The 13,835-nt window shown below is 47.9% G+C and overlaps 1 protein-coding gene across 3 annotated transcripts in view; it reads right to left on the reverse strand.

Annotated features, from left to right (window-relative positions):
• Positions 1-13,282, reverse strand: part of ZDHHC7 (zinc finger DHHC-type containing 7) — a 36,046-nt gene extending 22,764 nt beyond the window's left edge. For all 3 annotated transcript variants that reach the window (XM_003272498.4, XM_030819497.1, XM_003272499.4), the window contains exon 1: positions 13,007-13,282. The gene's annotated coding sequence lies outside the window, so the exon portion shown is untranslated. The remainder of the gene's footprint in view (positions 1-13,006) is intronic.
• Between the last annotated feature and the right edge of the window lie 553 nt (positions 13,283-13,835).

A 13,835-nucleotide genomic window follows, 5' to 3' on the forward strand; every position in this document is an offset into this window, starting at 1 on the left:
AGATCATGCCACTGCACTCCAGCCTGGGTGACAGAGCGAGACTCTGTCTGAAAAAAAAAAAAAAAAAAAAAAAATTAGAAGATCGGGTCAGGAGGTCCACCTTCCAAACAACAGAGGTTGAGCAAAGGGGTCCCCGGGAGAAAAGGGCGCAAGCAGATCTCCTTGTGGTAGGTTTCGGCTCTGGCTTCGACGCGCTGGCTGCCTGGCTCCTCCACTCCATCTGTAGCTGAGATGCTTCCACCACAGTGCTTTTTCTGCCTGAGACAACCCTCAGCTGCTGTCTGTTGTCTGAAACCAAGAGCCCTGACTAGTTTCTGAAAACATATTCTGGGGTGTCTCCCGATAACCCGAGATGGCTCGCTGTCTCCCGCCCCAGTGTGCCATGCCTCCACCTGCACTCGCTCTGTGGAGGTCCCTGTGCCCATTACACTGACTGCAAGATCCCTCAGGGGTTGCTTCTCCCTCAAGCTTCTGCCCAGGCCCTAGACAAACACTGACACAGCACTGGTTCCCCAACAAAGCTCCAGCTCTCAATCCCTTCTGAACCTTTTTTTTTTTTGAGATGGAGTCTCACTCCTTTGCCCAGGCTCGAGTGCACTGGCGCTATCTTGGCTCACCACAACCTCCACCTCCAGGGTTCAAGCAATTCTCTTGCCTCAGCCTCCTGGGTAGCTGGGATTACAGCCGCATGCCACAATTCCCAGTTAATTTTTTGTATTTTTAGTAGAAATGGGGTTTCACCACGTTAGCGAGGCTGGTCTCGAACTCCTGACCTCAGGTGATCCGCCTGCCTCAGCCTCCCAAAGTGCTGGGATTAGAGGCGTGAGCCACCGTGCCCAGCCTAAATGCAGTATTTATATATAGTAACTTTATTCAAGTATCTATGCACCAGCCAGAAACTTGAAATGCTTAGTAATATTTTGAACTTTACTTTACAATGAGCTTATCTTAGCAATGTCTTAAAATCGAAAACTGGTTTGCAAAATTCAGGACTGTGAATCACAAGCATCAGGTCTACACCAGATTTTCTACAATGAGATCAAATCTCCACTTAATTTTATAAATTTAAAGAAGTAACCACTTTGGAAAGCAGTCTGGCACTTTTTCAAAGTTAAACAAATACCTACCCTGTGACTCAGAGATTCCACTTCCAGGTATTTACCCAAGAAAAATAAATATGAATATGAACACAAAAACTTGTCTGATACTGTTCACAGCAGCTTTGTTCATAATACCCACAACTGGAAACAACCCAAACCCATCAACAGGAAATAGATAACAAACATTGGTATATTCACATAATGGCATACTTCTGAGCAAAAAAGCAGGAAAATATTACTGATACAAGCAACATGGCTAAATCTCAAAAATATTATGCTAAATGAAAGAAGCCAGACACGGAAGAATATATACAGTGTGATTCCATGTGTATGATATTCTAAATGAGGCAAACTCGTTTATTTAGAAAGAAATCAGAATAAGGATTTGAGCACAAGTAGAAGTGACTGTGGAGAGGGCCAAGGTAACATTGTAAGTTGACAGACATGCTTGTATCTTGAGAGGGAAGTCGGTGACACAGGCATATGCATTTGTCAAAACAAAATACAATTTGCTGTTTAAAAAAACCCAATAGACTGTACACTTTAAATTGTGAGGCTGGGTACAGTGGCTCATACCTATAATCCCAGTGCTTTGGGAGTCCAAGGCACGATCACTTAACCCCAAGAGTTCAAGACTAATCTGGGCAACGTGGCAAGACCCTGTCTCTACAAAAAAATTTTTTTAAAAATTGGCCAGGCGGGGCCTGTACTCCCAGCTGCTCAGAAGGCTGAGGCAGGAGGATCGCTTCAGTCTCGGAGGTTGAGGCTGCAGTGAGCCGTGTTTGTGCCACTGCACTCGAGCCTGGGCAACACAGCGAAACCCTGTCTCTAAAATAAAATAAAATAAAATTGTGCATTTCACTGTACATTAATGATGCCTCAATTAAAAACATGAGCAGGAGAAAAAACACCCAGCACAGGTATGTACGGCCAGTGTGACAGTGCAAGGGTGCGGCACAAGGCAAGTCCCAGCGAGCGGTGGAGACACTTTTCTTCCTGGATAACCCACGTTCCTGAGTCCAGACCCTGTCTTGGATTTACTTGTATCTGTAACTTCAAGCAAGTTTCTTAAGCTCTTCACCCTTACTTTTTTCCTTGGCTATAAACAGAAAATGTATTTCTCAGGAACAGACTGAAAACAAGTAAACAAAAGATACAAGTATTCTCTGGTGATCAGTGACTACAGAAAAGAACCAAGACATAATTATTTTTACCACTGCACTGCTAAGAATGTCCACCCTAGAGTCTGGTATCCATGTTTATATTAAAATACTATTTAAACTTGTCATTGCTTTACTGTTCATACACCCACTTCAGCCCCATAAAAAACGGAATTAAGCAAACCTGTTTTAGGACAGAAGCATACAAAATAAACTCAACCCCTGCCACGAACAGTCCACTCAATTCAAACATCAGGCTGGAGAGCTGGGGGGTGGGCATCCAAGCACATACTCTGTGCAAGGCCTCAACGATGTGCAGCCAAAGACAGCCTGAGCCACAGGAGCAGAGCGCACACAGCAGCGGGGTGGGAATCCAATGTGCAAAGTGCTTTCCCCAAGTTAGCAGCAAACTGTGATCAGGGAGAGAAACGAAAACAGCTACTTCTGGAGGAACCAGAGGAAGTGTCAATAAAGACAACAGACAGCATGGGTTGGTCCCAACAGACCAGCAAGATATGGACAAGAGAGGACAATCATGTGAGACAGCGCAGAGGCAGAAGAGAATTCAGCATTCCAGAGGGGAATGTGACCAGAAGGACAAGCCTGAGGTCCACTGAAACCACAGTCTGAATGCCACGCTAAGGAAGCTGGAACTCTGGACTTCACTCTGCTGGAATGGGAGGCACCAGACCTTAGGTAAACCAGATGGTTTAAAAGATAACTGGGGCTGGGAGCGGTGGCTCATGCGTGTAATCCCAGCACTTCGGGAGGCCAAGGTGGGTGGATCATTTGAGGTCAGGAGGCCAAGACCAGCGTGGCCAACACGGCGAAACCCCATCTCTACTAAAAATACAAAAATTAGCCAGGCATGGTGGCCAGTACCTGTAATCCCAGCTACTTGGGAGGCTGACGCAGGAAAATCACTTGAACCCTGGAGGCTGAGGTTGCAGTGGGCCAAGATCGCGCCACTGCACTCCAGCCTGGGCAACAGAGCAAGACCCTGTCTCAAGAAATAAAAAAAAAAAGAAAAAAATTAAGTAAATGGATGGCAAGAGCCAGGCTTCTCACTGTTGGGGTGGAAGTTTCCAGGTAAGCAAAAGGAGGAAGCTAGAATGACCTACGTTTTTGGTTTAAGAAAGATACAAGCAGTTGCATATGGAAATATCTACAGATATGTATACACACATGGGTTAGCATCCACACATATATTTACTTGCTCTATCAGCTGAGACAGCCTAGAAGCAACACACCAACAGCCACCAGCACACCTAATTCCCAGATCTTGGTTTGTTGTTGTTGTTGTTTAATATTCAAGATGGGATCTTGCTGTGTTGCCCAGGCTGGGCAACAAGCGATCTTCCCATGTCAGCCAAAGCGCTGGGATTATAGGTGTGAGCCACCTCAGATCTTGGTTTTTAATACCATTCTCTAATAAATAAAAGGAACCAGGACTGAGGCAAATATATATATATATATATATATATATATATATATATATATATATACACACACACACACACACACAAGATGAGCTTGGAGCATCTTGTATTGCCAGAGAATAATGAAGCGTTCACAATAAACACACACAATCATGGGGACAGGCGGGCTCATGAAAAGGACATAGGAACCAAGGAAAGAGCTCCCACTGGCCAAAGCTTTTTCCAGGAAAATAAAATAGTATTGCTTTACAACTCGAAGCATCAAGTAAACATGCACGAGTCCAGACTGATATAAAGTAGTGGCTGAATAAACAGAAAATAGACAAATACCCACTGCCACGAGTCCGAGGAATGCCCGCGGCTCCTCCTCCTCCAGCAGGTAAGACGCCGCTCCCCACCCCTCAAGTATGGCCATGCGCAGGGACGGTTTCTAACGACTGGAGTGTGGAAAGGAGGAAAATAACTTGACTGAGGAGAAATTTGGCAAACACCACCTCAGTCAGCCAGGTTTTCAGGGCCACATCCATAGCAATGAGTCGTGTGGACGGAATGCAGCCTTCACAGGCTGTGGCGAGACAAGCTCTCTAACTGCATCACCCAAGTCTAGTCATGAGGAAAATATCAAACAAGTGCCAAGAGAAGAGCATCCTACAAAAAGATCCCTGACCCGCAGCACTGCTCACAACTGCCAATCATCCAAACAAGGAACGCCTGAGAAAGCACCACAGCCAAGAGGGGCCTAAAGAGACGTGCCCACTCATGTCCTGTGTGATCCTGGGTGAGATCCTGGGACAGAGAAAGGACATTAAGGAAAAGCTGAGGAAATCTGAATCAAGTGTGAATTTTATTGACAGGAGAAAGCGTGGGTGGAGTCGGGGGGGATGGTCGACAAAGCAGAATGATCCTTCCTCCCTGGAGGAAGAAAGGGGAAACCCGCGGATGAAGAGAAGTGAAAGCAGTTCACACTCAGGAAGACGAGTGCTGAGTGTCTCAGCAGAGAGGAGGAGCGGGGCTGCGGCGCTGGGAGGGCCTATGGAGACCGCAAAATGGAAATGGGATGGAGAGGTGGCAGCCAAGAGGGGCCTGAACCGTCACCCTGTGGGGCCCAGAAAATGCTGACACCTTAAGTGTCTCATAGAGGATGGGAATCGCTGGTCCTTTTATCCAAAATCCCAGGCCAGCACCGTCAACTTACCCAGAGCTGGAGATTAGCCAGGATGATGGGCTAGAAAAGCAGAGTAACGAAGGCAAGACCAAGATGCAAGCGGGAGAGGCCAACCTCAGAGTCCAGGGGGCAGGAGGAGAGGCCTGGTAAGCCAAGTGACCGAAACTCAGGGCACTGAGGGCCCGAGGAGCCTGAGAAACAGACTCAGAGGAAGTGAGGGGCAGGACTGAAGCTGGGTCCAGGGGGGAGCTGTAAGATCCGGAGGCAGTGGTTCCTATGGGCCGTGCAAACGGGGCCACATCCCAGGTATGTCACCAGCCCGGATGAGTCAGGGAACCTGAGTCAAGGTGGGGAAGGCTACAGAGGGAGGTCACGTCCTCATTCAACTCACAAAAGGAGCACAGCACTCAGCTGACCCGCTGCAGTGAGCTGATGGCGATCGCGCTCCTAACTGCTCTTGTCAGCAACTGGCAATCATGAAATATTCAGTTTGTCCTTTCAAATCCTACCATAGGAAATGATGCTCTAAGAAACCATGATTTTCTACTCAAATTACTGAATCCAAAGATCAGAATATTACTTTTAAGGAAAAAAAAAAATCCACACCAGAATATTAACCCAACTCAAGCCAAATCTCAATGATATGCTGGCACATAAGTCATACAGCGAATAGTGACCTTGCCTGACCTTTCTAGAAGGGCATTTCATATTAAAATACTTAATCACTCTACAGTAGGATCAGAACACTGCAGATCAAAAACATGGCAAAGTGGGGGAATACACACAGCACACAATGAACCGTGGAAGTGGGAGAGGGAATGGCAGTTTCAGGAGTGAGGGGCCTGGGGGACAACACTGACTTCCCTTCCCCCTAGCCACACCCGGTCTCTGACTGGATACTTCTCCTCCACCCATGTAAACGCCGGGAGCACCCAGGCTTAGTCGTCGGTCTTCCCTTCATCTACATGTTCTCCACAAAGGAGCTCATGGGGAACCTCAGTTTCATGAAGTTTAAACAAAAAAATATACCTGGAAAACTCTCAGGCTGACAATGCATCACTAAGGGTGTCTATCCAACTGGGCACTCAACAACTCCAGCGCAGGAGGGTCAAAGCAGAACCTCCCCCAATCAGTCACCACCCAACCCTTTCCCATCTCAATAAACGGCACACCACACCCAAAAAAAAAAGGCCCCGCCCTTCATGTATCTCATTCCCCACCTCTCCACATCTAGCTGATCAGCAAGTCCTATAGAGTGCACCTCTAAACCTACCCCAAATCCAACCACTTCTCCCACCTCCTCACCCGCCCAGACCAAGGTCCCATGAGCTCTCACCTGGGGAGTGCTCAGATCACCTGCTAACCAGTCCTCTCGCTACTCTCATGCTCTGCTCACCCAACAGTCCAGTCCCCCATGCAGCACCCAGCGTGGTCTTCTACAGATATACATCAGATCATGTCACTCCCCTGCCTAAGCTTGTGCAATCACTGCCTTTTCAGTGAGAATAAAATCCCACCCCACCCCCCACTCCACCCCACCACCATGGCCTAGAAAGCCCCACTCCATCTGGAGCCTGCTGGCCTCCCTTCCTAGCAGCCTCTCCCTGGCTGCTTGTTCTGCCATCACCTCAACAGAATGTTACTCATAGTATCCCCAGCACTCCCGGGTTCACCACGCACTCCACAAACATTTGTTGAGTGAATAAGTAAGGGAAGGAGGGTGCTTGAGGGAGACAAGAAAAAATAGAAAGTCCACAGGCAAATGACAGGGGTGTGTGACAAGCTCTGCCAAGGGAGTGGGCCAGAGGCCCAAATGAGCCTGGCAGAAAAGCAGTAGAAGAGAAATGCACAAGGGTTACAGAGGAAGAGGGAGAAGTGGGTGAAGAGAAAAACCCCACCTGCAGGGAAGTCACAACTTCAGGTCCAGAAAACACGTGCGCAGGACCTCACTAGAGCACACAGGCCAGATGGGGCGGTCTCCAAGGAATGCTTACTCGTACCCAAAAGGTTTCCCTTTCATCCCTATACAAGAGCCACAACCTAACTTTGACAGTCAAATGGAGCAGCTATTTTTAAAAATCCCAGCATGTTAACTAAACCCTCAAGAAATCTAAATCCAGAAATAAAAAGAACTCTAGAGTTCCAAACCTCATTAAGTGTCCTGTCCCAGGGAATAGGAGAGTCTGAATCAGGCTGGTATTCCCAACTTCCTTCCCTATCTTCCTAGAGTTTCCTTGTTTAATACAAAATGAGCTTTTATAATGCCAGATTAACCAGAGTTCAAAATACTAAGAAAATATGACATGCTAACAATACATTTAGCTCTCAATTACAAGTTAATGACGACATAAAATATTTGAAGGTGAGAAGAAAGGCTATTTACTGAGCATCTACTGTGTGTCAGGAGATTTACACATGTGACCACCACCCTAAAAGCCAGGCGTATCACGAGCTCATTTTCAGGACGACAGAATTGAGTTTTAGAGGCTAAGTGCTTTGCTCAGATCCACAGCCAGTTAGAGTGGAGTCAGAACTGTTTTGACTCCAAAGCCCATGTTCTTCCATTAAAATACACTGGCTTCCAGAGCACTCCGTTTTAGAAAGTGCGTTCTGTAATGAGTAAACTGAATGTGGGAAATATGGAATCTAAGAATTCAAAACATTTCAGTGAACTGTAAAAGCTGGTCTCCAATGAGACTGGAAGCCTCTCTAGCTCACTGCTCCTCCTCACGCAGTGCTGCAAGTGAACTGCAGTGTTTCCGGGTGAACCAAACCACCAGCTTAACATAGAGCTAGCGTCTTTTTCCAAATCAGTGACATTCCTCACGCAACCAGGACTGATTCACCACCTGTTAGCCTCTGGACACAAAATTCCTCCTCCTCCTCCTCCTCCATTCCTACATGTATGACGACACTTCCCACTTACAGCTCTCATCCTTCTCTTCTCCCCTTTCCCACAACCCAAGTTTAGGCAGCCCTCATCTCCAGCCTGTACCTCTGCAGAACGCTAACTTCAAGGGTCACTAGATTCCAATGACTCCCCACATGGCTGCAGGAGTCACCGTTCAAAATCACAGCACAGGCCAGGGGTGGCGGCTCACACTTGTAATCCCAGTGCTTTGAGAGGCTAAGGCAGGAGGAACACTTGAGTTAAAAGACCAGCCTGGGCAACATAGCGAGACCCTATCTCTACAAAAAATTTTTTTTAATTAGCTGGGCGCAGTGGTACACAGCTGTAGTCCCAGCTACTCGAGGGGCTGAGGCAGGAGGATTACTTGAGCCCAGGCGTTCAAGGCTGCAGTGAGCTATGACTGCATCACTGTACTCCAGCCTGAGTAACAGAGAGAGACCTTGTCTCAAAAAAATTAAAAACCTAAATAAAAATTCCTTGAAAAATAAAATTAAGTAATTTTAAAATAATATATAGGGCTAGGGGCAGTGGCACCGGTATACCTGTAATCCCGGCACTTTAGGAGGCTGAAGTGGGCAGATCATTTGATCTCAGGAGTTCAAGACCAGCCTGAGCAACAAGGTGGGACCCCATTTCTATAATTTTAAAAAAAAGGAGCCAGGTGCAGTGGCATGCACCTGTAGCCAGCCCCAGCTACTCAGGAGGCTAAGGTGGGAGGATCGCTCCAGCCCAGGAGGTTGAGGCTGCAGTAAGTTGAGATCATGCCACTGTACTCCAGCCTAGGTAATAGAATAAGACCCTGTCTCAAAAATAGTAATAATATTAAATAAAACAAAACCACAGCACAGGTCACAAAATCAACCTGTTCTGAAACCTTCTGGCTCTCCCAACCTTTCCAGGCTCAACATTCCCCACTCTCTTCCATATGATGCTCCTTTGGATTCCCCTTACCTCGCCTTTCATAGCTCTGTGGTTTTGTTCCTGTTTCTTCCAACTAGAATTCCTTCTCTGCCTTGCCAAATTATTCATTCACCAGTTTTCAAGCACCCACTACCTATAAGACACTGTAGAAGAACACAGTGTTTTCAAAACCATAAGATGCTGAACCAGAATAAGGCACTGTCTGGGCTCCATACGGAGTCTGGGTTTGATTAGAGGATTAATAGGATTCTACTGATAGGTTTTTCAAAATGGAATGGAGACTGGGTGTGGTGGCTCATGCCTGTAATCCCAACACTTTGGGAGGCCAAGGTGGGAGGATCACAAGGTCAAGAGGTTGAGACCATCCTGGCCAACGTGGTGAAACCCTATCTCTACTAAAAATACAAAAATCAGCTGGGTGTAGTGGCATGCGCCTATAGTCCCAGCTACTCGGGAGGCTGAGGCAAGAGAATCACTTGAACCTGGAGGCAAAGGTTGCAGTGAGCTGAGATCGTGTCACTGCACTCCAGCCTGGCGACAGAGCGAGACTCCCTCTCAAAAAGGCAAGATATAGTAAATGATAATTCACATTCCCATAACAAGCAGACAAAAGCAGACACAAGAGTTAACATCAGGAAGGAGGGACTGTCTCTTCCTCAGAGGCAATGCAGAAGAAAATGACTGATGGATAGATATTCAAAGACATTTTAGTTAGAAGGGAACTAAGGTTGAGAGCTGTCCCTGTGGCCTGTGTCTCCTCCATGTTCTAGAAGGGACAGTCATTTGTCAATGGCAAAGCACAGCAGTATACAGTATTTTCAAGTAGGAAGGGACCAGGAAAGAAGTAGGATATGTAGTAAATAATTTAACCAGGCCAGGCACAATGTAACATGCCTGTAATCCCAGCATTCTGGGAGGCCGAGGCAGGTGGACTGCTTGGGCCCAGGGGTTTCAGACCAGCCTGGGTATCATAGTGAGACCCTATCTCTACAAAAAATAAGCTGGGCATGGTGGCGTACACCTGTGGTCCCTGTTAACTGGGAGGCTGAGGCAGAAGGAACCACTTGAGCCCAGAAGATCAAGGCTGTAGCAAGCCATGATCATGCCACTGCACTCCAGCCTGGGCAAAAGAGCAAGACTTCCCTCTCAAAGCAAGCAAACAAACAAAAAACAATTTAACCTTATTTAATCTTACCCAAAAAGAGGTCTGGCCTTTGTCCTCAGCTAACAATATGATGTAGGGTGAGGGGGGAGCTCCTTGTCACAGGGTATCAGTCTATCTGGGAACTGAGATCAACCATGTGGGCAATCAATCAATCAATCATGCCTGCATAATGCAGCCTCAATAAAAACTGACCACCAAAGCTCAGGTGAGCTTCCCAGGCTGGCAATACTCCATGCATATTGTCACACATCAATGCCAAAAGAGTAACGTCATCTGAGTCCACCGGGAGAGGACAATCGTGCTTTTGGTACTTCCCCATCTGGTACTTCCCTGGACTCCACCCAAGGCTGGTTTTGGGAACCACCACCTACACCCCCCTAAAAAAAAAGCCAACTTGCAGTTGGTATCACAAGTGAGGGCAGTCCTGTGTGGACTGCCACTATTCCCGCCCAACTTTATAGCTAGCTAACTGGCACATTCCACTTAAACTCTTCTCAGATGTTACAACCGAAGGGTCACACAGCAAGTTGTTAACACTGATCCTGGAGACTAACTTTGGGAATAAGAAATTCCAGTGAAAATGACAGTTTTGACTTTATGTTCTGCTCTAGGGTTTGAAAAAAAAAAAAAAGGGTCGGGCACAGTGGCTAACGCCTGTAATCCCATTTTGGGAGGCTGAGGCGGGCGGATCACCAGAGGTCAGGAGTTGGAGACCGGCCTGACCAACATGGACAAATCCTGTCTCTACTAAAAATACAAAATTAGCCGGGCACGGTGGCTCAGGCCTGTAATCCCAGCTACTCGGGAGGCTGAGGCAGGCGAATTGCTTTAACCCAGGAGGTGGAGGTTACGGTGAGCCAAGATAGAGCCACTGCACTCTGGCCTGGGCAACAAGAGCGAAACTCCGCCTCAAAAAAAAAAAAAAAAAAAAAAGTACTTCTAAAGTTAAAATATTAAAGAAACATACCCCAAAAAGCTGCTTTAGTAAAATTATCTTGTATAGTTGTCCCATCAGGAAAACTATTCAATATTCATCCCAAACATTAACTTTCTATATGAACTTATTTCTAGACCCATTTCTTTTAATTTAACAAAGATTGTATTATTTATATCAACAAAGCATCCAAGCCAGTAGGTAAGTTTCATAAGAATGTAAAAGTACGTTCATACTTTTGACTGAATCAAGATTGTTCTTATACAAAGTTCATTTCAGTGCTTTCTTTATCACTGAGAGGGCCATTCTATTCATGCTAATACTCTTCTGTTCTTGAAGAGGATTTGTTTTTACAGTTCACTGATTAGCAGGGCTGTAAAGTTTCAATTCATTAATTTGTCAACTGTGGCAGGCTCTGAGCCAATGGTAGCAAAAGAGTTCCCATTGTTATTTAGCGAATCCTTTAGGAATTATCTTTTCAAATAGTCTTCTTCTCCTTCAACTCTCAAATCAGAAGTCAATGTGGGCCCCTAACCTGCTATTTTCCAGAATGTTCAAGAATTGCAATTTAGTTAATACTTCAGTTCCATTCCATATTTCAAATATCCCAAGAGCCTTTCACTTTAACCAGTTCTGACTTTTTTTTTTTTTTGAGACGGAGTCTCACTCTGTCGCCCAGACTGGAGTACAGTGGCCCGATCTGGGCTCACTGCAAGCTCCGCCTCCCGGGTTCACGTGATTCTCTTGCCTCAGCCTCCCTAGTACCTGGGACTACAGGCGCCCACCACCATGCCCGGCTAATTTTTGTTATTTTTAGTAGAGATGGGGTTTCACCGTGTTAGCGAGGATGGTCTCGATCTCCTGACTTCGTGATCCGCCCGCCTCGGCCTCCCAAAGTGCTGGGATCACAGGCATGAGCCACCGTGCCTGGCCAAGTTCTGACTTTTAACAAGCAAATTTAACAAAGTAACTTTTTTTTTTTTTGAGATGGGGATCTCACTCTGTTGCCCAGGCTGCAGTGCTGTGCCATGATCTTGAACTCAAGTGATCCCCCAACCTCAGCCTCCCAAACAGCTGAGTCCTCAGGCGTGTACCACCATACCCGGCTAATTTTTTTATTTTTTTGCAGAGATGGGGATCTCACTATGTTGCCCAGGCTGCTCTCCAACTCCTGGGCTCAAGTGATCCTCCTGTCTCAGCCTCCCAAAGCGCTGGGATTACAGGCATGAGCCACTGTGTGCGTACCAGGCCACAAAGTGACTAAAAGGTGATTTCGGGTATGTAAACACTGTAAAACATAACAAAAAAGAGATTCTTCATCTGTGAGGTGAAGAGTTCAGAAAGAAATATTAATACACATTGACCTAAATCTCTAAACCCCTTGGGACAGTAACAGTAAAATAGATAAATACGTGCGCTTCACTGCATACACTAAGCAGACTGCAAATGCAACACTGTAGCAGCGATTTGTTCAGCCCTGTATGCAGCCCAGGCAGTAAAAGAAGCTACAAGGCAGGTAGCCGCATCAACACTGCTTCTTACACTCCAATTTAACTGCCACAATAAACTCGTTATTCATAAGCTAATAAAGTGTGTCTATCTAACTGAGTGTGACAAAGTTTTAGAAGGAACCACACCAGGAGAGGTGAGACTTACTGCCCTGAAAGCTGACCTGACTGTCCCAGATGCCCTTTCAGGCAACTAACACCCAAAGATGACTTGACGTGGGGCAGGAGGGAAGATTAACTAGGAAGATGGGCAGAGAATAAAAGAGAAAAGTTTACAACTTAAGATGAAGAGAAGCCACAACGCGAACTGCGAGACTGCTCATTGTAATACATGCCTATAAAAAAACTCTTTACAGCTTACACAGGGTTTATAGCTGCTCTGTAACCACCACCCCGTCATTAGCCACACAGAAAACCAGGGCTCGGAGAGCTGAGTGTCACGCCCAAGGTCAGGCAAAAAGCTGGGGCTGCAATCTGGGCCCTATCCCGAGAAAGCAACCACGGAATGACAAGGGGGCACCTGGAAGGGAGGTCAGGTGCAGGCAGGGAGGTGCCCCTAGGAACTCCAGAAGGTCGCAGGTGTGCGGCGGGGTGGAGGAGACAGAGCGGCGGGACCGATGGAAGGACAGGGCAGACCGGGGGCCAGAAGTGGCCGGGAGACCCGGGAGTGAGCAGCCCGCCCGGCCCAGCCCGCCGCACTCACCCGAGGCCCGGGCGGGGTCGCCCGGCGCTGCGGCTCCTCCCGGCCTGCGGCGGCGGCGGCGGCGACTGCAGCGGCCGAGGCAGGGACGCATCATGCGGCCGCGCTCATGGCCGGGCCGGAGCGGGCCCCGCGGTTCGGCTCGGCTCGGTCCCCTGGGTCCCGGCGGGCAGGTCGGAAGGAGGCTGCCGCCGGGCAGGTCGGAAGGAGGTTGCCGCCGAGCAAATGCTTGAGCCCGGAGCCCTGGCTGGATAGCGGGGCGGTGCGAGCCCCGGAAGTGAACCCGGCGAGGTCAGTGACGTCACGGCGGCGCAGTTCCGGCCGCGCTGCTCCCGTGGAGAGGGGCGCTCGAGGCGGTTTGAGGGGACCCGGAGGCTCTTACAAACTGGCAGTTCATTGAGAAAAGGAAGCTTTTAGTCATAGCCCCTCTCGCTAAGACAGAGATGCAGCCGAACTGAAGTCCAGAGGAGAAAGGATAGGGGCCACGGGCTGCCGCAGAGTCCAAGCCACGCCGTTAGGCTGCGGAACCGAGTTGGGAATGCCCTGAGCGCAGTGTATCCGCGCCCGCGGCGGTGTCTCAGAGGCAGCTCCAGGTGTGGCCTGTACTATGTGCGGGGGGGATGTGACCTAAGGAAATGGGAAAGTAAGGGAGCGGGAGTGGAAATGGCTGAGCCAGAAAGCACTTGAGAAAAGAGGAAAGCGCCCTGAACTGGGCATTGGAGGCCTGACTCCTGAGGTCCGCGGAGCCCCCGGCCTCCTCCTTGAGGGACTTAGACACTAGAGCATCGCCACAGTCCCTTCCATATAGGAAGCCCTAAGTGTTTGAAAGTAG

Source organism: Nomascus leucogenys, chromosome 2 (assembly GCF_006542625.1).
Source record: "Nomascus leucogenys isolate Asia chromosome 2, Asia_NLE_v1, whole genome shotgun sequence".
NCBI lineage: Eukaryota > Metazoa > Chordata > Mammalia > Primates > Hylobatidae > Nomascus > Nomascus leucogenys.